The sequence below is a fragment of the Mus caroli genome, unplaced genomic scaffold (assembly GCF_978045245.1).
Source record: "Mus caroli unplaced genomic scaffold, Mus_caroli_1 scaffold_13, whole genome shotgun sequence".
Classification (NCBI taxonomy): domain Eukaryota; kingdom Metazoa; phylum Chordata; class Mammalia; order Rodentia; family Muridae; genus Mus; species Mus caroli.
This window is the reverse complement of record NW_028227268.1, coordinates 110,867,030-110,893,505: the sequence shown is the minus strand read 5'-3', so window position 1 is coordinate 110,893,505 and position 26,476 is coordinate 110,867,030. Positions and strand designations below refer to the sequence as shown.

The 26,476-nt window shown below is 40.5% G+C and overlaps 1 pseudogene; it reads right to left on the bottom strand.

Annotated features, from left to right (window-relative positions):
• Window positions 1-26,252, bottom strand: part of LOC147001592 (uncharacterized) — a 98,222-nt pseudogene extending 71,970 nt beyond the window's left edge.
• Between the last annotated feature and the right edge of the window lie 224 nt (window positions 26,253-26,476).

Here is a 26,476-nt window from a genome sequence, read left to right as displayed (position 1 = left end):
ACTTTGATTTCCCTAAAGGGAAAATCTCTAAAGACAGCCAGGAACTTCTGCACTTCTCATTCTAAGCCCAGAAACAGTGGATCCAACCAAGACTGGGACATGGAGGCAGAGGTTCAGCCTCATTGAGCAAACATTCTTCAGGTTCTCTGCAGAGAGCGCCTGGTGCTCTGCTCCGGGCTTCATCTTTCCCCTTTCTCCAAAGGGAGACATTCTGTGCTCCCCGTTTTTTTCTGTTTCTTAGATTATTTATTTTTCCAATTACCAACAATTATCCATCCTTCTCCGTAACTCCCAACAGCCATTTGGAAGTCACTGAATGTTGGAACCCAAAGGACTCTATTTAAATCTCTATCTCAACACAACAAGGAGTCAATCATCTTTGAGACTTTTGGACAAGAGATACACTAACTGGTTAATTAGTTTTGACTATTGTAACATTATTTTGGATAGTCACAAGTGTCTTAGACAATTCATTTACCCAATGGCTTGCTCATACACCCATTTCTTCTGTGCAGTGTCACACTGGTCTTTAATTCCCACAGAATACTCAGGTGCTATGCCACATTTCTTAGCTTTTCTGGTCAGAGGTAGTGGACATGTTCTGATCAATGGGCTGATTAAATTGTGTAACACCTAACACTGTATTCTTAACATCTGTATTCCTTTGTGTTGGGAATCTTGGTGACTAGTGTTGTGCTGATAAATGTGAGTCTGCATAATCTATGGTGTCTCCCAATATTATGTTAGTATGTGTCATCCTCTATTCTATGTGTATGGGGGGCATTATAATACCTGGCTGTGGCAAGCCAGCATGAACTGAAACTGGAGATAGAGCCATCAAATCAAAGTTACCTGGATGCAGAGTTACAGCATGGAGCAGCCATGAAAGTCATTTTTGCTAAGAACAGATCCTACATATGTGAAAGCAAACTGTTAAGTGCTAAACCCCAGGGATTGTGTTTGTTGCTGAAGCTCAAACAGGGCTTATTGACTATGACCTCAATACAAGATTTGAGATTTTCAGTGTTCTAAATAACTAGAGAACATATTGCTAATTCCTTCTTCTTGAAGTTCTTTGTTCTGGTATAAAACAAATACAAAAAAAAAAGTGTGATGGCCTAGACATGTAGCTCACAGGTAACACAATTCTTACCATATACATGGTCTTAGGTGAAATTCCCAGAACACAAAGACATAGACATAAACACATAAACACAGACAGAAATTCACACACAAATACCACACACACACACACTCACACACCACCACCACCACCACCACCACCACCACCACCACACCACCACCAGACAGACAGTAACACACAGACACATACCATACATAAATACACAATGACAACAGACAGACTTAGATACAGAGAGACACAGACACAGATACAGACAAGACAGATAGACAGACAGACAGACAGACAGATAGACATAGACACACACACGGGGGGGGGAGGGAGGGAGGGAGGGAGGGAGGGAGGGAGGGAGGGAGAGAGGGAGAGAGAGAGAGAGAGAGAGAGAGAGAGAGAGAGAGAGAGAGAGAGAGAGAGAGAGAGAATATCTTAGGTGAGTTCTTTCTCTCATCCCTCTGTACTTGTAATTGTTCTTTAGACTGACAGAAGGAGTCAGGAGACTGGATGAAGAAAGAAAGGATTTTGCTGACTACACACATACCATTGGTTCCTTCAGAGAATGAACCCTCAGATGTTATGCTTGGGAGGCACAGGCCAGAAAGAATGTGCTTGACCTCAGACTCCGGAGAGAATCACATTTTTCACATGTGTCAGCCTGGAGCAGTGATCTGGGAACAATGTAGACAGCATGAGGTATGGCTGGGGGTTTGATGGAGACAGTACACCCCCTCTGGCTTTAATTATGAGGGTCAGTCACCTCCAGTACATTCATAATCAGATGTCCAACTGAAGAACGGATCTTTTCTCACGAGCACAGCCCCATTGCCAATGCTACTGATGTTATTGGTCTGGGATTGTTCAGAGATTCACTAATCTGACAATGAATAAGATTTTAATAAGTAACGTTTATTTAGATACTGGACTGACTGGCTCCTGGACTACACCTGAGACAGTGACCCAGATACAACATTTACCCATAGCATCACAGTGGGACTTACAAAGTCCAAACCCCCAAGATTACACGGATTATGCCTACATGTAGGCAGGAGCTTATTTTCTTTTAAAAATATGTCTTATACTTGTTCTACTTATCTTTTTGAGCAGACTAAGCAAGATTGATTATAAAAGCAGAAGTAGTTGTTAACCTTATGACCTAGTATTTTGCAAGAGCAACAGATTTTACAAGATCAGTCAGTTTAAGAATAATCTTCAAGAAAATACCCAAGGAGCTAAAGGGATCTGCAACCCTATAGGTGGAACAACAATATGAACTAACCAGTAACCCCGGAGCTCGTGTCTCTAGCTGCATATGTATCAGAAGATGGCCTTCATTGGGAAGAGAGGCCCCTAGGTCTTGCAAACTGTATATGCCCCAGTACAGGGGAATGCCAGGGCCAAGAAGTGGGAGTGGGTGGGTAGGGGAGCAGGGAGTGGGGTGGGTATAGGGAACATTTGGGATAGCATTTGAAATGTAAATAAAGAAAATATCTAATAAAATAAAATTAAAAAAAGAATAATCTTCAACATCGGGTGAAAACAGGAAGTGGGTTGTGAGGGTAGAGCTTGTACTAGCTAGGTAGGGTCTTACATGTTAGAGGCATTTTTGCCTTCTTGTCTCTCAAGCATAGTCAGTTTAAACTTTAAAGGTAATGTTAACTATCACACTGAAATACCTAAAAATTACATGAATATTTAGGGGGGGAAACCAGGAAATTTCAAGTGACTCAGATTTAATTTGAACAATTTGTCATCTTGTTTCAGCAAGGGAAAAATCATACCCGAAATAGAGATGACGTTAGTAAAGATACACTTTTGTACATAAGAGTTTTATGGAAGGAAAACTGTCCCCATCATAATGGTACAGTCTTGCTCACTGCTTGTATTTGTTGTCTATTGCTGTGTGACAAATTGCTATAATTTAGCAGCTTAAACAACATACATTTGTTATCTCACAGTGTCTGTGGGTCAGAAAAGGGAGACCGGCTTAGCTATTTCCTGAGCGTAGGATGTGAGAAGGCTACAATTAAGTTATTGGCTGAGGCCGGCACCTCCTCTCAGGCAGTGTGTTCTCTTCTATGCTTGCATGGTTATTGGCAGAATTCATTTCTTAACAGCTTAATCAACAAAGAAAAAACATAGGCAACTGCAGCAAAGGTGACTATGTCCCTGGAGACTGAAGGTTGCAACAGGAAGTGGGTAGAGAGCAGATGGCATGTCGACATAATTTATGCTAAAATGTCCTAGAGTATTTGATTCTGAAATGGAAAGATAAGATGATAGGAAATTCTCCTGAAATTCTGAAGATTTATGTCATTCATCGGGTTAAGAGAGTGAGACCTGAATTCTTATTATTCTCCATCTCTTTGAAAGCCTCCCTATTTAATTACCCATAAAATATTCATTGTACCATTTCTGTAAGCAAAGTGACTTTCTAGATTAAGAGTCAAGGAAATGGACTCTCTGGGACAGAAGGAGATATTAGAATCAAGTAGATTAACATCAGAGACATCTGTGGAAAACATACAAGTGTGTCCTGCTGCTGAAGATTCTGCTCTGTACTCTGAAAAAAGGTATCAGGTGGAAGAGCAGTGATGAAACCAGCCAGTGCTGTGAGCCTTGGGTACTACAGTAAACCTGGAAATGTGTTGCACACCTCCCATTAAGGTCCATCTCTGGTCTTGGGTGCATGTTCTCAACCTCAGTAGAGTGAAAAGCTCCCAGATCACTTGTCCTTGCTTCCCATCTGGTGTCTGATTCTGAATACACACTCACTTGCACTTGTGCTGGAGAGGATGAGTGGGAGAGGTCAGACATCACGGGTTAATGACAGAAATTATGGGAGGGGTTGTCATTATCAATAGCACAGAATACCATGTGACTGTGCGAGTGAGTAGCCATCCATGGTTGGCAGAAGACAGGTATAAGAAGAGCTTAGCACCTGAGAGATAAGACTACTTAAAGACAAGCTGTTCGTGGGGGGAAATAAGGAAGAATCATGCTTGTTGTTGCATGCTCTCTGAGAGAGAGCACTCCGAGAGCTAAACTGCCCATGGATCACCGTAGTCTAGCAGTTTCCTTCAAATTAAAACACTTCATTCTGCAGGGAAGCTTATTAAGACAAGAACCAGCTCAAAATAGCTTCAGAGGTTTCTGAAACTGACCAAATTCACCATCCCTAAGAATAAATAATAAAGACTTCTGAGATTCACTCTCAGACAAGCCAATCAATATGTAGAGAAGATTCTTAGTTCTTAGCTTGCCTGTCGTTTTAAAACCTGGCTTTTATTGCTTGTTCAAATACACCAAACAACCAAAACATGAATATGCTTTAATGGTTACCTTTACTTATTAACTGGACACAACATAGAATCACTTAAAGGGAACTCTTTTTTTTTTTTTTCAATTAGATATTTTCTTCAATTACGTTTCAAATGCTATCCCAAAATTCCCCTATACCCTCCCCACGTCCTGCTCCCCTACCCACCCACTCCCACTTCTTGGCCCTGGCACTCCCCTGTACTGGGGCATATAAAGTTTGCTAGACCAAGTGCCTCTCTTCCCAGTGATGGCAGACTAGGCCATCTTTTGCTACATATGCAGCTAGAGACACAAGCTCTGGGGAAGTCTACATTAGATTGGCCTATGGGATTGTCTGTGGAGAGTTTTTGTTGTTACTGTTAATTGATTTGAGAAGACCAACCTTAGGCAGCAGGTGGAGAAATCAAGATGAGCACAAGTAAACAAGCAAACACACATATACATACATACATACATACATACATGAACACATACATATTCTCTCTCAGTTCTTGACTGTGCACATGATATAACTAGCTAGTTCAGTTTCCTGCCTCAGTGTTTCCTTATGGATATTCACCTGACTTGAAGTCAAATAATCCTGTCCTTTCTGAGGTTGCTTCATGGCAGGGCATTATTTTGCTATAGCAATCAAAACAAAACTAGAAAATATGTCATTGAGGAAAATGGAGCAAAATAATTGTTGTATGGTCATCGCATATTTAGTAAACTCTTAACACAAAATCACATTTGTCTCTTACCCTTTCTGTTATGGGGTATTTTCTTTTGTCTTGTCTTTTGGTAGGTTTCTATTTCTTCTAGGAGTTTCACTTATTTTTAAAATAACAATTTTTAATGGTTATTAAAACACAAATAACAGAAGTGTCTGTTTGTGACAGTTAACTTTGTGCATCAACTTGACAATGTCAGGTAAGGCTCACATATTTGATCTATGCTTCTATGATGGTGTTTCTAGATGAGAATGACATTTTAATTAATAATGAGGGAAATTTATGTCCCTTCTTGATGTGGGTAGGCCTCATTTAATCAGTTGAAGGGCAGAACAGAATACATGCTCTCCAATAATAGAATTCTGTCTGCCTGATGGCATAAAAATGGAAGCTCTGGCTTTTTTCTAGTCTGAAGTCTATAGCCTTTGGGTTGAAATTTATACTATCAGTCTTCAAACTTGTCAACCTCAGATCTTAGGGCTTGGCCTCCATGACCTAATCTCCCCATTTATACATACACACAATTGTCTCTGTTTCTTCAGAGAGCTTCGACAAGTAGCATTTTATTTATTCTGGAACATACATTTCACTGACATTAATAGCATTTACATAGTTGTGTGTGTTACCATCAGCATTATTTGTACATCAAACATTTTGCCTTGCAAAATATGAAATTCTTATCTGTGATGTCTTGAATTAAAAATGTTTTATAGAGTCTTGGCCATTGTACACTTGGTACTCAATTGGTAACATTATTTGGTGAGGTTTAGGTATTACAGACTTGGTACAGGAAGCAGGCCACTATGTGGGGGCTTTGCGATTCAAAGTCAGATGACATTCCAGTTTTTTCTCTTTTGTTTTGTGCTTGTGCGTAAGATGTGGGCATTTGGCTTTTTGTTTCTGCTGCCATGCCTTCCTGCCATGATGAACTTTTATCCCCCTGAAACTATAAGTCAAAATACACTCTTTCTTCCATAAACTGCCTTTGGTTGCAGTGTCTTATAACAATCACAGAAAAGTAACTAGTACAATACTCTCAAACCTTAACTCTCCTTCCTCCCATCTCTCAGCTGTTGGTCCTTATCAGCTTCTTTCTGTCTCTAGACATTTGACTCATCTACACACTTGTAATAAATGAGATGATATAATTTGTGTTCTGTTATTGGCTTATTTTAATTAGTCCTCTGGACATCTCATGGTGTAGCATCATTGGCAAGATGCCAACATTTTCTTCCTTTGTCGGTTAAACAGTATTCAAGACTGTAAATTGTAAAATTTATTTCTCCATTTGTCCTTTAATAAACACCCAGTGCTTATATCCTTCAGTTATTGTGAATAAAGTTGTTATTGTTTCTGTTGTTATTGTTGTTGTAGGTTTTGGTGGTTGTGCATGTGTGTGTATTAAGATCTCTGTTAAGTCCCTGTATTTAATTATTTTAGAAATATAGCCAGAAGTAATGTTATGACATCATATGGCTAGGGGCTGTATCTTTTTTTTCTTACTTCCAACAGTAAACAAAAGTTCTAATTTTTCTATTCCCTAGCCTCTCTGTATGTTATTTTATTTCATTTTTCTTTAATGGCAGGTGTATTAATGGATGCAAGGTGGTGGTAGAATATTTAACTTACAATTTTTCACAGGGATTTTATGACTAACCTCTTCCTTCTACTTAAGCCCCAAGATGTTTCATTTATCTGAATAATTTTTCCACAAAATATGTGATAAATTCCTTGGGTTTAGACTTTAAAGGGATTAAAATTCTTTTCCAATGAGAAGCAAGCCCATTCTCCAGGCAAGCGTCTCTCTAGTCAGTGCAAGCCTGTTATGAAGCCACACTGGTCTCTTTTGGGATTCAATCTCAAGAAACTGGCCACTTGCCACTGGCTGAGTGACTACAGAACATGGACCACATGTGCAGTGCCACAGTAGCAGGGAGCTTCTCTCTGTGTTCACGCAGTGGCAGGACACAGTCATCAGGTGGTAATGAAACCTCATCCTTGGAAGACCACCAGCGCCACCTGCCAGTCTCCTGTTGTAGTCTCTCTTCTCCAGAAGCAGAACAAATGTGATCCCTGTGCCTTGATTTTCTTTCAACACCAGAACACTTAAGACATTTTTCGACTCTTCCCTCTCCCTCTCCGTCTCCGTCTCCGTCTCCGTCTCCGTCTCCGTCTCCGTCTCCGTCTCCGTCTCCGTCTCCGTCTCCGTCTCCGTCTCCGTCTCCGTCTCCGTCTCCGTCTCCGTCTCCGTCTCCGTCTCCGTCTCCGTCTCCGTCTCCGTCTCCGTCTCTGTCTCTGTCTCTCTCTTTTTTGACATGTTTTGTGAGACAGGGTTTCCTGTGTGGCCCTGGCTGCCCTGGAGATCACTCTGTAGACCAGTCTGGCCTCGAACTCAGAAATCCTCCTGCCTCTACCTCCCAAGTGCTGGGATTAAAGGCATGCGCCACCACTGCCCAGCACTTTGTTTCTATTTAAAAAAAATTCTCAACACTTTCCCCCTTCTATTGACAATCTCAGTCTCTTGCCAGTCTTTGAAGTTCATATTTAATTATTACATAAATACTATTATATTATTTTTTATTACTTCCAAACGTTGCTTGTACCCCAAAACTTTTATAAATGCATTCTTTTTCAGAAAATGATCTGTTCTTTTCTTCTCCAAGTTATGAAAATAACCCAATGCATATGCAACCAATTACAGTTGTAAATATGAATTTCAGTACTGTAAATATTATAAAAGCGATGGCTATTGGGAAAAAGCTGGGTATCCAAATAATGTTAGCTAATTCTGGACATTATTGCTTCCTAGGATGGTGATGTTAAAGCTAAAAAGCACAAATTATTTACCATGAGTCAGTCCAAGAAGAAGATATAGGAAATGAATACTTCTGGCTCCATAAGGAGCATGTACAAGGATCCCGAGGCCAACAGATTTGTGGAGATGGGAAAGAGTGCTGGAGGTGGGGCTTGGGTCTAGCAGCTGGTACTGGGGAAAATGGAGGAGGAAACAGGTCATACTGACGTTATAGACTGCCCTAAAGACAGAAGTTCATCTCCATTTTGTAATAAATGGGGGCAATTATGGTGGCACTACAGAAGAACAAGTAGAGTGGCCAGACAGCAAACTGCTGACATCAACAGCAACACAAGCCACCTTAGACCATCACCAGGAGAGCACTGTCAGCATGGAAATGTCTTTGGTAGAGAGGCAGAACAACAGAGTATTTTTTAGCCTGTGAGTTGAGAATTTGCTCCAGATGGTCGCCAAGTTCCAAGCTCTTTACCATAATCTTGTCTTTTTCTCTAGCTTTTTAAAACCTTGAGACTGAAGTGTGTCTTATTTCTCTAGTTGCTTTTTGCTTCATCTACATGGTATTTTTCCACCTCATATAATGTTACTCAGGAAAGAAGCCACTGTATCAGTCATTTATGAGGAACTTCCCTAGCCCTAAGTTGACCAGGCTGAGTTTTTGAGGATACTCAGTGCTCACCTTACCTTGTGATCACAGGGAAGAGTTAATATCATTGTCACCACATTCACCTGAACTGCCTTGCCACGCCCTTCACAGTTCCCACACATCCACACATTCCTGATTGAACACACATTTCTTTACATGCTGAACTTTAAAGAACACATGTCTTCAATCTCACCTAAACATTTCAAAACATCTTGATTGATAGATTCACTGTGCATCATATTTCATGCCATAACTAGATACTTCTGTTTTGTGATGATTGTTTCCTTGCTGGTGCCACCTTGTGGCAAAAAAGAAGAAATCATTGAGGGTCTTTAAGCAAAGAGCTGGGTCCTGTAAATGTTATGCATTGCTTTGTTTGGCTGCATTGAGGGAGGGGAGGAAGGCCTGAGAGTTAGGTAGGTGATGTGAGAGGGCCATCCACAGGGCTGAAAAGGTGGTGGTGGAGTGACACTGAGACTGTCAGAAAGAGAGCAAGGAGGTAGATTCAATACATCCTGTCAGATGTCATAATACAAAGGAAAAATGCAATAAAGACAAACATTTTGTAAATATATTTCTTGGGGAGACTTTTAAAATGAACAGAATGGGAATTTAACGTTTTCATAATTAATGATGAATATATGTAACAAGAAAACAAGCACCTAATTTGAACTTCCATGCTTCCTTGACAATTTTAAGGTTTGAATCACAAAAAGGTCTATAGCTAAACAAGAATAGTTACTTTGATGCCTGACCAAATTACTTTCACTAAAGTTGTTTGAAGTTGTGATATGGTTTCAGCCCCAGCAAGAAGCTAACCCTCACTCCTCCTTAAGGATCAGAAGAAGGTGCTGCTCTGCATCCTGACATTAATTATATTCATCATTAATGTCCTGACATTATTAATATTAAAGAGGGGATCAAGCTCACTCTACCACATAAAGGCTGATATCTTTTCCAAAAGAATATTGCAGCAGCAGGGTTAATTGAAGAGTGCCAATACCCCTAGTGTGTTTTATAAAAAGAGAAACTAGGATATGTTTAATAGAGTGCAGTATGGTGAGTTAGGAGGGGTGCATTGGTAGGCCCATGATGAGGCATCCCTTGCCCATGAGGTAGCAGCCATATGACCAGTATAGTGTAGAATAGAGTTTATTTAGGGCATGGGAAGAGGGATTAAGAAGGGAGTAGAGGCAGAGAAAGAGAAGAGAAGAGAAGAGAAGAGGAGAGAACGAGAGAGAGAGAGAGAGAGAGAGAGAGAGAGAGAGAGAGAGAGAGAGAGAGAGAGTCAAACAGCTCCTTTTATAGTAAGCCAGGCCTACTTGGCTGTCTCCAGGTAATTGTTTTGTGGAGCTTAGAAGGAATGCCAACATTCCTCCATTTTGGTTTGATTAAAAAAAAAATGAAAAACTAGAAAGAAGTGGTGGTGAAACAGGAATCGGGTTGGTGTGATCTTTAGCTACTTCCTGCTGACTTTGGGGTGACATGTCTCTGGGAAACCTAAGAAAATGGGGATGGGGAATTGGTCCAGGCTTAGGAGAGTTGGCTGTTTCCTTGCTGTCCACAGTCTGTGGAAGCATCTGTGAGTAGGAAGGAGTAGATCCAGTGTCTGTGTCTGTGAGAGTAGACTGGAGCAGCTGGGGGTTTCTTCTCGGAAGCTGTCCTGGATATAGATTTTGAGTAAATGCCTGGACTTGAAAAGATGTGTACACACACACACAAAGACACACAGACACACAGACACAGACACACACACACACACATGCACAGACATGCACACACAGAATTAGAGGTAGAGAATAAAGTTAAATACATTTGGGAGAAAAAATTTTTCTTTGGCATTTGAAACCCATAGTGGGTGAAACCGTGGTGGTTGTGAGTGAGGGGAACCCAGCTCCTGGGAATAGGAGAGGAATCCCACCCTCTGGAATCATTAGCAAGTGGAAACTTAGGCCATTGATTGGTGTACTTATCTAGATGGAGTCTGTTTGGTCCATGAGAGGTAGATCTGAGTGTGTTTCCTGGAGCTTGTATGTTTACAAAAGAGATGCATCTGTTAACAGCATGGACAGTCTTTAAGATGAGGTCAGTGAAGACAAACACTTTCATGGAGCAGAAGGATGAAGAAAGGCTTTTCTCTTCCATCAAGGGGACTGAATTCACAAAAATTTAGTCAAATGAGAAACATTTTAAGTTTACATTTAAAAGACAACTAAAGGAAACTCAAAACTTTGTGAATATGATAATTGATCATATAGATTTAGAATGAAAACATCTTAAGTCTATAGCTAGAGGCAACTTATATTTGTAACTATGATAGCTGATAGTGCAGATTTAGCATGAGAAACTCTTTAAATCTACAGTTTGAAGACAGTCAAAGGAAACTTAAAATTTGAACTTGTGATTATAAAAGTGCATTGTATAGTGGAATATTTTATTAGAGCTGGGATAATTTTTAAGAACTCTATTGGTTAATGTTAGGACAGTGGCATAGCATGGAGAGGAAATATGAAGCATTTAGTCACTGGAAACTGAGTTTAGATAAGGAAGTAACAGAAGGCCACATCTGTGAAAGTTTAAATCTGAACTTGTAGAGCCCTTATCATGAAGTCTGAGTGTTAGGCAAATCTGTCTATCTTTTTCATAAGAGATCTGGTAGTCTTAACTAGTTAACAAATTGACTAGTGAGCTAAGAAGGCAGTGCTATAATATCACACTCCAGGCAGTCTTGTCAATGTGCCCATATCTTTTCAGGGAACCTTGTGGGGAGGTCACTGTTAGGCTTTGGGAGTCTCTATCATAATAAGCTTACATTTTTTAATGTTACATTTAGTCCTTACTTTGGGGTAAGGAGCTAAGTCTGTTTTCTAGCTGTCAAGCTAAAGTTACCTTAACTGTCAATGTAGTCAGAAATCTGGGAAGAATAAATTTTAATCTAGATGTCATATAATAATTACAATGACTGCTGAGGTTACTCTATAGTCTGTTACCCAAACAGTTTCTCCAGGTCCCTGTACTCTCCATGGCAACTCAGGCAGAGTCATCCAGCCCAGAAGATGAGAAGCTTTTCCTGTGAAATGGGAACATGGGAGAAATGACTCACGGTGTCTTAGGTAATGTGAGACTTTTAATTCTCCAGGTGTCCTCTGTTTGTCCACAGTTTAGGCTGAACCCTGGCAGCAGGCAAGGCAATGGAGTGGTGTTTCTCAGTGGCTATAATACCACACTACAGGCAGTCTTGTCAATGTGCCCATATCTTTTCAGGGAACCTTGTGGGGAGGTCACTTTTAGGCTTTGGGAGTCTCTGTCATAATAAGCTTAAATGTTTAATGTTACATTTAGCAGATTTCTGACAAGAGTGAGAGATAATATCTGTTGAACATATCTGAGTTAGACAATCTGTGTTTGTTTAATTACTTGTTCTGGATTGTATCTGGCAAACAAAGAGAAAGCATTATAACTTAATAACAGAAATGTCAGTAGTAAAAACATGACTAGATGTATATTTAAGGCAGTGATTTTTTTTTATTTGAGACAGGGTTTCTCTGTGTAGCCCTGGCTATCCTGGAAGTCACTTTGTAGACCAGGCTGTCCTTAAACTCAGAAATCAGCCTGCCTCTGCCTTCCAAGTGCTGGGATTAAAGGCATGCACATCACATGCCTGGCAGCAATGATCTTTAAGACAAGGCTTTTCATATAACAACTTTATCTTAACTGAAGTGTCTTTGCAGACCTTAAGTCACCCTGTTTTAGGGTAAGGAGGAGGTGAGGTGGGATCCGCCCATAATAAAAATCGCAGATGGTCATGAGACTGCCTTTAACCAAGGTGGCACTGGAGCTACAATCAGTCATGTGACCACCCTTAGCTAAGATAGTGCTGAAGCATTTGCTCTACCTGTGGAGAAAAGTCATGCATTATGCCTCAAAATGGAGCCTCAGAAGTGTCGTGTATCTCAGGATGGAGCTGCAGAAGTGTGGCAGAGACAAACATAAAGACAAATTTACGCAGAGGCGAACTCAGCATGGCTTGGCAGGTGGCACTGAGAGACAGGGGCACAAGCTGGAGAGAGCAAATGCACCAGGCATTTCCTGGCCTGTGCCACTGGGCAGCAGGACAGCATGAGAGAGTGAGCACACCAGGGAGGGCGAGAGGCAGAGGCTGTAGCTGTGCTTTAGTGTGCCTCTCCAGCCATGGTGGCAGCAGAATGAGTTAATTCCAAAATAAGATCTGGAGAGTGCAGCTAAGAGTCAAAGGGGACTCAGAACCCAGGAACAGAGAGTGAACAATTAAAGTGGTGAGAGAAGGAGGGAGAAGAGGGAGAAGGGAAAATATACATAGAAATCTTTACCATTTTTTTTTTTGGATTGCTGGTGAGAGTGGCCATTTAAAGTTATTGCTTTGTGGATATTGGAGCCAAATTTAGCCTGTGAATTCAGAAGCCTTTGAGTGGGAGGCATCTCAGTAAGAAGCCTTGGAGTAAGACATACCCTTTCTGGGTAGGAGTAGACGTTATTAAGATTATTCTTACTAGCATCCTGAGGATAAGTAATAACTAGAATGAAGAAGTTATTAATCATATCATGGTGTCCCTAGGGCAAATTAATAACTAGAATGAAACAATCATCCAGGCTAGATTTACTCTGTCATCATGTAGTAATCTAGTGGCTGAGCTGTGGGACCAGCTCCCAAGCTGTGGGCCTCAGAGCTTAAGGGAGACCGATTTACGTAGGCCTGGCCTGGTCTAGGATTTTTTTCAGCAGCATGTATGAGAGAAGCCAAAACTGTCTTGAGTCTTTAGGAGAGAGAGAGAGAGAGGGAGAGGGAGAGGGAGAGGGAGAGGGAGAGGGAGAGGGAGAGGGAGAGGGAGAGGGAGAGGGAGAGGGAGAGAGAGAGCGCGCACCACCTAAGGGTAAAATGATACTGAATATGGGAAGATTACCAATTTGCTAGTGTTCAAGTTTTAGTGATCCAATGGCTGGAAAGTCTATGTGACAGAAGGAAAATATGAACTCATGCAACCTGTGAGTTTGTAAATTCAAATCTCATGGTACCAATGTTATGTTTTATAAAAAGAGAAACCAGGATATGTTTGATAGAGCATGGTATGGTGAGGTGGGAGGGGTGCCTCTGCGAGCCCATGCTGAGGCACTCCTTCCCTCTGAGGTACCAGCCATAGGACCGTATAGTGTAAAATAGAGTTTATTTAGGTTTATTTAGGGCATGAGAAGAGGAGTTGAGAAGGGAGTAGAGGCAGAGAAAGATAGAGGGAGTGGGGGAGAGGGAGAGAGGGAGAGAGGAAGAGAGGGGAGGAGGAGGAGGAGGAGGAGGAGGAGGAGGAGGGGGAGGAGAAGAGTCCAGCCAGGAACTTGTGGAGAGAGATGGGGACAAGGGAAGGGGAGACTGGGAGAGAGGGGGTATGGAGAGAAGAGGAGAGAAGAGAAGAGAAGAGAAGAGAAGAGAAGAGAAGAGAAGAGAAGAGAAGAGAAGAGAAGAGAAGAGAGAGAAGAGAGAACGAGATAGCGAGAGGAGGATCCAAACAGCCCCTTTACGGTAAGCTAGGCATACTTGGCTTTTGCCAGGTAACTGTTGAGTAGAGCTAAGAAGGAATGCCAACACCTAGATAATGCATATAGATAGTTATAGATGCCTCCTGACTGAGTAGTGAAATGTTATCAGTCAGCAGCACAGCACTTGGGAGCATTAGGGCACAGGATAACATACTTTATGCTAACCTGGGCTATATGCTGAGACCCTGTTTTAAACAAACAGTCAAATGAACATAACAATAATTGTCTATTCATGTCTAAAATCTATGCAAGACTCTAATAAGATAAGCAAAATGTTTAACACCCAAGAAAAGGGTTTTCTAAATACAAATTTTCAACTGCACGGTCTTTTGAATAACTTCCAAAAGTAGTAACATTAAGAAATAAATTTAGCATCTTACTAAAAGAAAACTAGTTTTATGTAATAGTCTTGACTTAATGTAATAAGTTAATATTATCTGGATACATCTTGTTAAACTATGAGGCTTTGTAGAATTCCTGGCGAACCCCTTAGAAAACACCAGACAGCCAAAATTTATATTTGTGTTTCCTGCAGTCTTAACAATGCTTTGGCTTTGAATGAGTGTGAGTAGTAGAGGAACATAGCAGATGGACAATACAACATCAGAGAAATAATGCTTATAGCATTTGCACAAATCAAGCAAGGATGCACCATTAAAACTGTGTTACACAACTTCTGTTCCAATCCAATTGTGCGGGATCTGAGACAGCATTAGGGAAGCAGAAAACCCGGCCTGACCAGGGTCACAAATCCCTTCCGGGCAGCACCAGCACCAGGTCACCTTGGACCTGGAGTTGGCGGACACCCCCAAGGTTCCTAGAGGACAGCTTCTGAGGCAGACCCCTTTTTGAGCTCCAGACATCTGGGCACCTTCTGTGCCAGAGGAGAGGTGTCGGCCCCACCCGGGAGGGCTTTGCCAGAGCACCTGGGGGAGCCATCTTGGTTCCCGGATCCCTCTAAGACTAGTCTGCACAGGTGAGAGTGTGGAAATCAGAAGCAACACAGCTTCTGGGAGAGGCCCTGTTTTGGGCCTTCATCTTCTGCCAGGAGGCAGGTCTGAATGCCAGATATCTGTGCACCTTCCCTGCAAGAGGAGAGCTTGCCTGCAGAGAGTGCTCTGACCACTGAAACTCAGGAGAGAGCTAGTCTCACAGGTCTGCTGATAGAGGCTAAGAGAATCAGGAGAGGAACAAGCTCTAACGAGAGACAACTATAACAACTAACTCCAGAGATTACCAGATGGCAAAAGGTAAAGGTAAGAATCTTACTAACAGAAACCAAGAGCACTCACCATCATCAGAACACAGCACTCCCAACTCACCCAGTCCTGGGCACCCCAACACACCCAAAAACCTAGACCCGGATATAAAAGCATACCTCATGACGATGGTAGAGGACATCAAGAAGGACTTTAATAACTCACTTAAAGAAATACAGGAGAACACCCCTAAAGAGTTACAAGTCCTTAAAGAAAAACAGGAAAACACAACCAAACAGGTAGAAGTCCTTAAAGAAAAACAGGAAAACACATCCAAACAGGTGATGGAAATGAACAAAACCATACTAGACCTAAAAAGGGAAGTAGACACAATAAAGAAAACTCAAAATGAGTCAATGGTGGAGATAGAAACCCTAGGAAAGAAATCTGGAACCATAGATGCGAGCATCAGCAACAGAATACAAGAGATGGAAGAGAGAATCTCAGCTGCAGAAGATTCCATAGAGAACATCGGCACAACAATCAAAGAAAATGCAAAATGCAAAAAGATCCTAAGTCAAAACATCCAGGAAATCCAGGACACAATGAGAAGACCAAACCTATGGATAATACGAGTAGATGAGAATGAAGATTTTCAACTTAAAGGACCAGCAAATATCTTCAACAAAATTATAGAAGAAAACTTCCCAAACCTAAAGAAAGACATGCCCATGACCATACAAGAAGCCTACAGAACTTCAAATTGACTGGACCAGAAAAGAAATTCCTCCTGGCACATAATAATCAGAACAACAAATGCACTAAATAAAGACAGAATATTAAAAGCAGTAAGGGGAAAAGGTCAAGTAACATATAAAGGCAGGCCTATCAGAATTGCACCAGACTTTTCACCAGAGACTATGTAAGCCAGAAGATCCTGGACAGATGATATACAGACACTAAGAGAACACAAATGCCAGTCCAGGCTACTATACCCAGCCAAACTTTCAATTACCATAGATGGAGAAACCAAAGTATTCCAAGACAAAACCAAATTCACACATTATCTTTCCACTAATCCAGCCCTTCAAAGAATAATAACAGAAAAAAAACCAATACAAGGACGGAAACCACGTCCTAGAAAAAGCAAGAAGGTAATCCTTCAACAAACCTAAAAGAAGACAGCCACAAGAACAGAATGCCAACTCTAACAACAAAAATAATAGGAAGCAAAAATTACTTATCCTTAATATCTCTTAATATCAATGGAATCAATTCCCCAATAAAAAGACATAGAATAACAGACTGGCTATGCAAACAAGACCCAACATTTTGCTGCTTACAGGAAAATGAAAAATCTCATGGAAAAAGACAGACACTACCTCAGATTGAAATGCTGGAAAACGATTTTCCAAGAAAATGGTCTGAAGAAACAAGCTGGAGTAGCCATTCTAATATCTAATGAAATCGACTTCCAACCCAAAGTTATCAAAAAAGACAAGGAGGGACATTTCATGCTCATCAAAGGTAAAATCTTCCAAAAGGAACTCTCAATTCTGAATATCTATGCTCCAAATGCAAGGGCAGCCACATTCATTAAAGAAACTTTAGTAAAGCTCAAACCACACATTGCACCTCACACAATAATAGTGGGAGACTTCAACACACCACTTTCATCAATGGACAGATAGTGGAAACAGACTAAACAGGGACATAGTGAAACTAACAGAAATTATGAGACAAATGGATTTAACAGATATCTACAGAACATTTTATCCTAAAACAAAAGGATATACCTTCTTCTCAGCACCTCATGGTACCTTCTCCAAAACTGACCATATAATTCGTCACAAAACAGGCCTCAACAGATACAAAAATATTGAAATTGTCCCATGCATCCTATTAGATCACCATGGACTAAGGCTGATCTTCAATAACAACATAAATAATAGAAAGCCAACATTCATGTGGAAACTGAACACTCTTCTCAATGATACCTTGGACAAGGAAGGAATAAAGAAAGAAATTAAAGACTTTTTAGAGTTTAATGAAAATGAAGCCACAACATACCCTTATGGGACACAATGAAAGCATTTCTAAGAGGAAAACTCATAGCTCTGAGTGCTTCCAAAAAGAAATTAGAGAGAGCACACATTAGCAGCTTGACAACACACGTAAAAGCTCTAGAACAAAAGGAAGCAAATTCACCCAAGAGGAGCAGAAGGCAGGAAATAATCAAAATCAGGGGCGAAATCAACCAAGTGGAAACAAGAAGAACTATTCAAAGAATCAACCAAAAGAGGAGCTGGTTCTTTGAGAAAATCAATAAGATAGATAAACCCTTAGCCAGACTCACTAGAGGGCATAGGGACAGCATCCTAATTAACAAAATCAGAAATGAAAAGGGAGACATAACAACAGATCCAGAAGAAATCCAAAACACCATTAGATCATTCTACAAAAGGCTATACTCAACAAAGTTTGAAAATCTGGATGAAATGGGCAAATTTCTAGACAGATACCAGGTAACAAAGTTAAATGAGGATAAATAAACAGTCCTATATTCCCTAAAGAAATAGAAGTAGTCATTAATAGTCTCCCAACCAAAAAAAGCCGTGGACCAAATGGATTTAGTGCAGAGTTCTATCAGACCTTCAAAGAAGATCTAATTATTGTTCTTTACAAACTATTCCACTAATAGAAGCAGAAGGTACTCTACCCAATTCAGTCTATGAAGCCACAATTACTTTGATACCTAAACCACAGAAAGACCCAACAAAGATAGAGAACTTCAGACCAATTTCCGTTATGAATATCGATGCAAAAATACTCAATAAAATTCTAGCTATTGGAATCCAGGAACATATCAAACAATCATCCACCCTGACCAAGTATGTTTCATTCCAGGGATGCAGGTATGGTTTATATGGAAATCCATCAACGTAATCCACTATATAAACAAACTCAAAGACAAAAACAACATGATCATCTCCTTAGATGCGGAGAAAGCATTTGACAAAATCCAACAACCATTCATGATAAAACTCTTGGAAAGATCAGGAATTCGAGGCCCATACCTAAACATGATAACAGCAATCTACAGCAAACCATAGCCAACATCAAAGTAAATGATGAGAAGCTGGAAGAAATCCCACTAAAATCAGGGACTAGAAAAGGCTGCCCAATTTCCCCAGACCTTTTCAACATAGTATTTGAAGTCCTAGCCAGAGCAATTTGACAACAAAAGGAGATCAAGGGGATACAAATTGGAAAGGAAGAAGTCAAAATGTCACTTTTTGCAGATGATATAATAGCATATATGAGTGACCCTAAAAATTCCACAAGAGAACTCCTAAATCTGATAAACAGTTTCAGTGAAGTAGCTGGATATAAAATTAACTGAAACAAGTCAATGGCCTTTCTCTACACAAAGGATAAACAGGCTGAGAAAGAAATTAGGGAAGCGGCACCCTTCTCAATAGTCACAAATAATATAAAATACCTTGGCATGACTCTAACTAAGGAAGTGAAAGATCTGTATGATAAGAACTTCAAGTCTCTGAAGAAAGAAATCAAAAAAGATCACAGAAGATGGAAAGATCTCCCATGCTCATGGATTGGCAGGATCAATATAGTAAAAATGGTCATCTTGCCAAAAGCAATCTACAGATTCAATGCAATCCACATCAAAATTCCAACTCAATTCTTCAACAAATAGAAAGGGCAATTTGCAAATTCATCTGGAATAACAAAAAACCTAGGATAGCAAAAACTCTTTTCAAGGATAAAAGAACCTCTGATGGAATCACCATGCCTGACCTAAAGCTGTACAACAGAGCAATTGTGATAAAAACTGCATGGTACTGGTATAGCAACGGACAAGCAGACCAATGGAATAGAATTGAAGACCCAGAAATGAACCCACACACCTATGGTCACTTGATCTTTTACAAGGGAGCTAAAACCATCCAGTTGAAAAAAGACAGCATTTTCAAGAAGTGGTGCTGGTACAACTGGCAATTATCATGTAGAAGAATATGAATTGATCCATTTCTATCTCCTTGTACTAAGGTCAAATTTAAGTGGATCAAGGAACTCCACATAAAGCCAGAGACAGTGAAACTTATAGGAGAGAAAGTGGGGAAAAGCCTCGAAGATATGGGCACAGGGGCAAAATTCCTGAATAGAACTGCAATGGCTTGTGCTGTAAGATCGAGAATCAACAAATGGGACCTCATAAATTTGCAAAGCTTCTGTAAGGAAAAAGACACCGTCAATAAGACAAAAAGGCCACCAACAGATTGGGAAAGGATCTTTACCTATCCTAAATTAGATAGGGGTCTAATATCCAATATATATATATATATATATATATATATATATATATATATATATATTGAACTCAAGAAGGTGGACTCCAGAAAATCAAATAACCCCATTAAAAACTGGGGCTTAGAGCTAAACAAATAATTCTCACCTGAGGAATACCGAATGGCTGAGAAGCACCTGAAAAAATGTTCAGCATCCTTAATCATCAGGGAAATTCAAATCAAAACAACCCTGCGATTCCACCTCATACCAGTCAGAATGGTTAAGATAAAAAATTCAGGTGACAGTAGATGCTCGTGAGGATGTGGAGAAAGAGGAACACTCCTCCATTGTTGGTGGGATTGCAAGCTTGTACAACCACTCTGGAAATCAGTCTGGAGGTTCCTCAGAAAATTGGACATAGTGCTACAGGAGGATCCTGCAATACCTCTCCTGGGCATATATCCAGAATATGTTCCAAGTGGTAAGAAGGACACATGCTCCACTATGGTCATAGCAGTCTTATTTATAGTAGCCATAAGCTGGAAAGAACCCAGATGTCCCTAAACAGAGAAATGGATACAGAAAATGTGGTACATTTATACAATGGAGTACTACTCAGTTATTAAAAACAACAAATTTATGAAACTCCTAGGTAAGTAGATGGACCTGTAGGGCATTGTCCTGCATGAGGTAATCCTATCACAAAAGAACTCACATGATATGTACTCACTGATAAGTGTATATTAGCCCAGAAACTTAGAATACCTGAGATACAAGATACAATTTGCAAAACACATGAAACTCAAGAAGAATGAAGACCAAAGTGTGGACACTTGCCCCTTCTTAGAATTGGGAACAAAACACCCATGGAAGGAGTTACAGAGGCAAAGTTTGGAGCTGAGACGAAAGGATGGACCATCTAGAGGCTGCCATACCCCAGGATCCATCCCATAATCAGCCTCCAAATGCTGACACCATTGCATACACTAGCAAGATTTTGCTGAAAGGACCCAGATATAGCTGTCTCTTGTGAGGCTGTGCAGGGGCCTAGCAAACACAGAAGTGGATGCTCACAGTCAGCTCTTGGATGGATTACAGGGCCCCCAATGTAGGAGCTAGCCAAAGTACCCAAGGGGCTAAAGGGGTCTGCAACCTCATAGGTGGAACAAAAATATGAACAAACCAGTACCCCCTGGAGCTTGTGTCTCTAGCTGCATATGTATCAGAAGATGGCCTAGTTGGCCATCAGTGGAAAGAGAGGCGGCCCATTTGTCTTACAAACTTTATATGCCTCAGTACAGAGGAACGCCAGGGCTAAGAAGTGGGAGTGGGTGGGTAGAGGAGTGGGGTGGAGGGTATGGGGGACTTTTGGGATAGCATGGGAAATGTAAATGAAGAAAATACCTAATAAATTAAAAAAAAAACCTATGTTCCACCTCCCTCTTCCCAAGTAAAGCATCCACGTTGATTTTTCCTTTTCCCCTTTCAAGTCCCCAGTCTGTCAAGGTTCCTTCATATTTTCCTGGTTTCTATGGTTACTCATATACTCATATCTGAAGAGTTGGAGCTAGGAACCGCAGATGAGAGAGACAGGATAATTCCTTATCTAAATTCAAAATCTTATACTTATACCCACAGATAAGTAAGTATAGCTATTACTCCTCATCAAAGAAGCTTCTCTCTGCGGGAAACTGAGACCATTACAGAAAACCACAACTGGATACAGGGCAGATATCAGTGGATTGTGGAGAACACAACCTCAATGAATGCATGTACATCACAGCTGCCACATGTATGGTTCAGGAAACTAGGAGAAGGGAATAGGAAGATTGCAAGAGCCTGAATGGCAAGAAGTATGCTTGAAATGGTATCCCCTAGAAATATGTACAAAAGGAGACTGAAATAATGGTACTATCCATAGGTAAGTTAAAGTAAAGGGATGAAATTTCATGGGGTCCCTTCCCTAGACAAAGAACCATGGGGCAACTAATGACTGCAGGGAGGAGAATTAGCCTATCTCAGGAATGGGTCCCATTATTGATTGTTCAATGTGGAATAGTCACTCTTGAAACCACATACAATCAATCAATAAAACCAGACACTACATCACTACAGCATATATATGTATATGTATACACCCATTTATGCATATGTAAATATGTATATATGAATATGTATATAATATGCATGTATATAACATATATAATATGAATGTATGTAATAATAATCAAAGGAAAGGAGGTAATCCACTTGAGAGTGAAGGCACAGAAGGGGCTAGAGGGAAGTAGAGGGGGAAGGGATGTAATTCTATGCCATTACATGAAATAAATTATCGTTACAGCTCTTCCCTCCTTTCTTTCCTCCCTCCAGTCCCTCCAATGCCCCCAACACTCTCAACTTAACTGCTTTATTATTTGATTATTATTTTTGCACATATGCAAAATATATAATTATAACCAGCTGAGTCCATTTTTGTTGTTGTGTACATGGTTTCAGAGCTGATCACTTCCTATGGATAGCCAACAGGGGACTCATCTCTGAGAGAGGCTAATTCCCTCTCTCAGCAGTCATTAGTTGTCTATAGTTCTTAGTATAGGGATGGGACCTGTGAGACTTTTCCCTCCCATGTTAGTGTTTGGGTACATTGTGGAATGCTGCATCTCTGTATATTCAAATGTTGATTGCTTACAGGCAGAGAGCTAAGTACTGGATGGATCTTGGCATTGCTATTCCTGTGCCCCATCACCAGCTTCATATTTTGTAAACATTCATTCTTCTTTACTTGCTGAGTGGCTTGAATAAACATCTGATGGACAATAGGTAGGCAGGAAGTGGAGGGTAGAACTTCTGGGCAGAGAAAGTATGTCTGGGAGAAAAAAATCAGAAGCAACAGATGACCAGGGACACAAGAAGAAACAGGTACCGGAACTGAGAGTGAAAAAGGTAAAGAACCAGCCACACGGTAGGTTGTGGGCTAGAATAATTAAATAAAGCTAAATGAGAAACTGGGTGGTAGCCCAGGCTAAAGTCCTAAGCTTTAAATATCCAAGAGTCTCCATGTCTATTTGTACACCTGGCAGGTCCGTAAAAGTCATGTGATACATTAGTGCTCATTGATATTTCTATTTTTCAGGTTTTTGCAACCATTTTCTAAGAGAGGTGTGTCCTACAGCTGATTTCCTTCATGCTGAACCATTTGCTTAAAAACAGGCCCATCAGTCATCCTTCTTGAACAATGAGCACCTTATGGGCCACAATCAAAGTTGCACTGAGAGTCACTACCCTCAATATTTTCCTCCAGACAAAGGAAACACACACATGCACATTTCCCAACTTTCCTGATCTGAATTGGGCATGCTGGCCTATGTGCACTTGAGCCATTATTTTCCCTGCCTCGAAAATGAAGCATCAAAGATGAAGCCATTTTTCTGAAGGTTCAATGGTCCTTTGTTTATTGGGAAATGAAATATCCTTCTGGATTCTGAATCTCCTTATTAAAATAATTTAAAAACAGATTCAAAGAAGTCCAAGTATAGCAAATTTTGAGAGGAAAACAACAGGATTAGCAAGTTGTAAAATCCTGGCAGCAGCTTGGAGGAGGAGGAGAGGAGATGAAACAGACAAACAAACAGAACTGTAGTTTCAGTTAGACACAGAGTCAGAAATGCAGTGATAATCCCATGAGCATCAGAAAAGGCATGCTTAGGTTTTAGGTCCATTACCAAAACACAGACTAAGAAAAGGAAAAGGAAAAAAAAATGTTTTTAAGAGTCACATAAAAAAGGCTTATAGGTTGCAGAAGACTGGAAGCCCTTTCTCACGTGGTCTTTATTTAATCAATAGAGCAAGCTCAAGAGGAACCTGCAAAATAAAAATGAGGCAGGCAGTTTAGTGCTGAGTTTTGGATCTAAGTCTAGGGGTACTGAATTAGTTTAGTGCTGAGTTTTAGATCTAAGTCTAGGGGCACTGAATTACTGTGTCCAAGGACAAACAATTGCACTGGGGAGATGTAGTTAGAAATAGAAATAGAGATGGTTTATTATGAAAGAACATCTGTTCTCAAATGGGAGTGGGCTAGTGAACCAAGGAACAAGCCCAAAATGCCAGGTTGAGAGCCTTATAGCCCTTTATTGGATGTTTAGACAATAACTGCCTGCCTCATTTTTATTTTGCAGGCTCCTCTTGAGCTTGCTCTGTTGATTAAATAAAGACCATGTGAGAAAGGGCTTCCAGTCTTCTGAAACCTGTAAGCCTTTTTTATGTGATTCTTAAAAACAAATTAATTGTTTTATTTACCAAAAAGTCTGCCGCAAGATTGTGTCTCCCCAAAAGACAGGAATGCTATGCCTGTGACACCTCAACAATATGGCCACCCAAAGAATCTGAACAATGAGAACACCATAGAAACGACAACACAGAAGGGGGAATCTCACCAGTTCCCAGGTTCCCAACCTAGACAAAGAGCTTTGGGTAAGCAGGCATTAACAACTGAGGAGAGAAGAACTAGCGCTCCCTGAGCATGAGGCCCCTAACTGGTTATCCAATACCAAATGGTCAGCCCCGAAACCTTATACACTCCAAGTAATCCTAAACATACTTAGCAGATTGTATTTATATATTTATATGTTTATATATGTAGGGGTAATAATTAAAGAGAAAAAAGTCATGAATTAGATGAACAGAGATTGGGATAAGGGATGTGATGGGAGGGATTGGAAGGAAGAGAGAGAGGGGGATGATAATATTTTAATCTTCAAATAAAATGCACAAATTATATGTTATTTTGATGTTTCAGCCTTCAGTCTCCTGCCTCACTATGACTTTTTAAAATGCATTTAAATATTTACTTAAGTACTTAACATTCATTCACTCATAATGGCCCTTAATAATATGGGCTTCTCACATCCATAGTCACTGTCATTGCATATGTTAAGGAGATCTTAACTCTTACTGGGGCTCCATCTGAGATGATTAATACACCAAGTTACACTGACACAGCTTAGGGTTAAAGAGAAAGAACATTTAAGCAGAGGAATGGAGTATTTGTTTGTTTGTATATTTATTTATTAATTTAGTTGACAAAATATCATGCTTTCCATATTGGCTTTTACTTCTTTATAGTGGAGGATGGCTTTGAACTCTCAGTCCTCCTGTCTCTACCTTCCAGTTGCTGAGACAACAAAACATGCTGGCTCTGGTTTATAGGTACCAGGGGACAAGCCCAAGACTTCTCGCTTGCTAGGCAAGCACTCTGCTAACGGAGCTACATCCCTGCCCCGGGATTAGTTTCATTTGACTTAATTTTTAATCAGAGCTTGAAAAAGATGACACCAATATGTAATGCTCCACCATGGGATGGACTTTGTAAAATAATCTGTCTGCATGTGTGCTTCTAGAGGAAGAGAGAGAGAGAAAGGAAATAAATAAAAACATGGCCTTAAAATGATGACCATAGTTTGTGTTGTAATTATTTATTCATTTCCTTAAAACACTGACCATACCATTTTTAAAAGTGCTTCTTGGTTTCAACAAAACAAAATAAAATTCCAGTTTATTGTTGGACATTGTTTCACACATACATCAATCATGCCAAAAAATAAAATAAACAGCAACTTCATAGACAAAAAAAAAAAGAAATAAAAAGGAAACATATCTTTCTATCTTTGACATTTTTAACCATCTCGTATAAACCAACTACTTATAGTACAGCTATGTACATACACACACACACAAAGTTACTGGAGTGTTCATAATACGATTTTTTTTACAAGTTTTTTTCTTCTTCTTTGAGATTATAATGCACATGGTCACACCACAAGTCTGAAGTAGGACAGAAAACGCTATGAATGCTGGCTTGGTCACCCGTTATCATTAAAAATGGCTGACCTCTAACAAATTGTATAAAAATATAAATAAAAAATACAAACAAAATTTCCTTTTAACTTATTTTTAAGAAAAAAAAAGCAGGGCCTGTGAAGGTCTGGTTCTTTTTTCCTTCCATGTTGCCAATTCATGTTGTGGTTTTGGTGGGGTTGTGGAGAGCGCATGTCATCTGTGGGTGACACTGCTTGCTGTGGGCGGGTAGGGCCTGCTTCTCTACTCGAAGGTGACACTGTTGAAATTCTGAGATGGGAAGTGGAGGGTGAATGGTCACAGTGCGTACGGCTAGCTTTTCCTTTTGCTGTCTAGTCATCCTCATCAGTCTTCTACTTCTTGCTGTCGACACCATCATCTTCATCATCCTCAGCTACCTGCTTGTCCGTAGGAGGCTCAGCTTCTTCATCTTCATCTCCATCCTTTTTCTCACTTGCACCTTCCTCCTTCTTCTCTTCCTCCCCACCTTATCCCTCTTCTTCATCTACCTCATTGTCAGCCTCCTGCTCACCACTTTCCTCATTTTGAGATGCAGGTGCATCTCTTCCATTCTCTGTCTCCTCCACAACTTCCTCCTCCTCCTCCTCCTCCTCCTCCTCCTCCTCCTCCTCCTCCTCCCCCTTCTTCTTGTTCTTGTGGTGATCTCGGAGCTGGTGTTCATTGCCGCGTCTGACATGGTGGGGCACGCTGGTGGTCCAATGCAGCGAGTGAGGAATTAGTCAAGTTCGAGGACTCTGGCACGAAAGCTGCCGGAGTCCAGCATTGGAGGAGGCAAAGGGGGCTGCAGTGAGCATGGAGCACGACTCGGGAACAACGCAAAGATGGCTCTTCGAAGCAGCCACTGGGGGCTAAAAAGTGCTTCTTTTGGGAGGTTATTTTTCAACTTCCTGTCATTAGTGT